A 3,150-nucleotide genomic window follows, 5' to 3' on the forward strand; every position below is an offset into this window, starting at 1 on the left:
TAAGACCAAAATACCAAATGTGTTATTAAATGATGATAGGTCAAAGTGACATCAGAAACATGGTGGAGTGAGAGACATTCCCAGATCTCTCTCCTTGAAACAATAATCAGCTGAACATCTAAAACTCAACAAAAAACACCTAAACTGCACACGAGCATGTCTGAGCGTGGGATCTGTGCATAAGAGCTACCACAGGTCAGAACCCAGGTGTCAGGCAGTGGATGGGGAGAAATAAAGAAGCTGCCTATCACAGATGCCTGAGCTCCCTGTAGGAGGAGGGGGAGGGAAGAAGGTGCGGCGAGTTCCCTGAACAGCCCTGCCTGGGAGAGTTGTGAGTTCCAAGCAGCCGGTGGCCGGGCCAAGTCATCAGGGCAGAAAGCAGAGAAGTGGGACAGCAGAAAAATAGCAGTTGATTTTTACCAGCTATGGTTGCAAAACCAAGGCTGAGCCACAGCCCCCAACTCCCAACCCAGAGGGCACCTCCCCACATACCGTCCAAGACCTGTCACCGCGGAGCCCCAGGGTAATCTGAGCAAAAGCTACCGAAACTGTTACTAACACTGATAGGGACTGAGCATGATTAAATGTCTGCAAGAAAATAAAAGGCATTATTAAGGCTTTAAATAAAGCAGGGATCCAAGAGGCTTAGACGCCAACTACTGGAAACCAAAAGAAAAGCACCTTCTTTGCAGCAGACTAAAGAGACACCTTTATATAATAAATCTCCTTTCTGGTAAAAAAGCAGAATACATTTCCATTAATGCCCAGGTGGAGAAATAGTCCATTAAACACCATGAACAACCAAGGTGACAAGGCATCTCAGAAAGAAAAAAATCTCTGGAAAATAAGATTACAGATGTACAAATATTCAAATTAAATGACAGAGAATTCAGGATGGTACTCCTAAAAAAACTCAGTGAGTTCCAAAATGAGTCATATCAACAATTTCAGGAATTGAAAAAACAAGATGAGCAGAATGAGTTCTTTAGCAAGGAGATTGAAACCCTCAAAAAGAACAGAATAGATCTTCTGGAGATTAAAAACACACTGCAAGGGCTGAAAAATGAAATAGCAAGCTTGGGAAAATAGAGTCGACAAATGGAGGAAAGGATCAGTGATATCGAAGACAGAAACCTAGAAATAAATCAGAAGGAAGAAGAGAGAAACTGAAGAAAGAAAATAATGAAAGAGAAATACAAGAACTAGCTGATACCATCAGGAGAGGAAACATAAGAATAATGGACATTATCGAAGGCGAGGAAAAGGATCAGGGACTAGAAAGCATTTTCAGACAAATAGTGGACGAGAATTTCCCAAATCTAAGGAATGAGCTGGAGCTTGGGATTCAAGAAGTCAACAGAACACCCAATTATCTCAACCCAAAAAAGGCCTTCTCCAAGACACATTGTATTAAAATGATCAAAAATCAATGACAAAGAGAATTCTCAGGGCAGCCAGGGAGAAGAAAATGGCAATTTATAAAGGAAAACCCATCAGACTTCTCAACACGAACTTTACAAGCCGGAAAGGAATGGAATCAAATATTCAAACTATTAAGTGAAAGGAACTACCAATCCTAGAATAATGTATCCAGCTAGCTCTACTTTAGATATGAAAGAGAAACTAAGACTTTTCCAGACATACAAAAATTGAGAGAATTCTCCTATATAAGGCCTGTACTATAAGAAATACTGAAAGGGGTCAGCTCACCTATAACGAAATGACAAAACAAATCATAATTAGGAGTAAAGTGACTACCAGGCAAATAGAAGCAGAGGAGTGCAACCCTTACTAAGAACAGGGCATTATAAGCTTAAACATTAAGAAGAGAATTGTTATAGCAAGATAGTAATGAATGTTCAGCACACATAGGGACAACTCGAGATAACAATGAATGAAAAGCAGAAGATTCAAAGACCCAAATTCGCAAAGGGGAATGGAGATAAGGTACACGCAGAAGAAAGCGGACGACTGTATACATATAACTATCTTTTACATATTTGTAATGGTAACCACACACCAAAGATTTAGAACTGACATATATAACATAAAACAAGAATAATCAGAGGGAAAATCCACAAAAGCCAACCAAAATAAAGAAAACAGAAGCACAAGGACAAGGAAGCAGTGGAAACACTGAGCTACCAGAAAGCAAAATATAAAAGGTCTATAAGAAGATCTCATATTTCAATAATCACCCCAAATATAAATGGATTAAACACACCAATAAAAAGGCACAGAGTTGCCGAATGGACCAAAAAACAAAACGCAACTATATGCTGTCTCCAGGAGAGACATTTCAACTCCAAAGACAAATATAGACTCAAAGTGAAAGGGTATAAAATGATATTTCAAGCAAATGGCATTCAGAGAGAAGTGGGAGTAGTGGTACTAGTATCAGACGAAAAAGATTTCAAAATAAAAAAGGTAAAGAAAGGTACCGAGGGACACTTCATAATGATAAAGAGAATCATGCATTAAGAAGACATAACACTTATTAATATCTATGCTCCAGATCGAGGAGCCCTGAAATATGAAAAGCAATTACAAATAGAACTAAAAGGAGAAACCAGCCAAAACATTATCATAATAGGGGACTTAAATACCCCACTGTTGGATATGGATAGATCATCCAAGCAGAAAGTCAATAAGGAAATAAAATCCTTAAATGACAAATTAGAACAACTGGACATAATTGACATATACAGAGCCTTCCATCCCAAAACAACTGCTTATATATTCTTCTCTAGTGCACATGGAACATTCTCAAGAATTGACCACATACTGGGACACAGAGATAGCCTCAACAAATATAAGATGGTTGAATCATACCAACCATATTATCTGATCATAATGATTTGAAACTAGAGGTCAACTGCAAAAAAAGCAGGAAGAACCACAAATACATAGAAATTAAATAACTTGCTACTGAAGAATATTTGAATCAGGGAAGAAATAAAAAGAAATCAAGAGATACATAGAAACAAATAATAATGATATTACAACGTATCAAAACTTTTGAGACATGGAAAAAGCGGTCATTAGAGGAAAATTCATGTCATCACAGGCCTATCTTAAAAATAAAAATGAGCCCAAATAAACAACCTAACGCTTCATCTTTAAAAACTAGTAAAGGAAGAACAAATGAAG

This window comes from Pteropus vampyrus, unplaced genomic scaffold (assembly GCF_000151845.1).
Source record: "Pteropus vampyrus isolate Shadow unplaced genomic scaffold, Pvam_2.0 Scaffold139, whole genome shotgun sequence".
Lineage (NCBI taxonomy): Eukaryota > Metazoa > Chordata > Mammalia > Chiroptera > Pteropodidae > Pteropus > Pteropus vampyrus.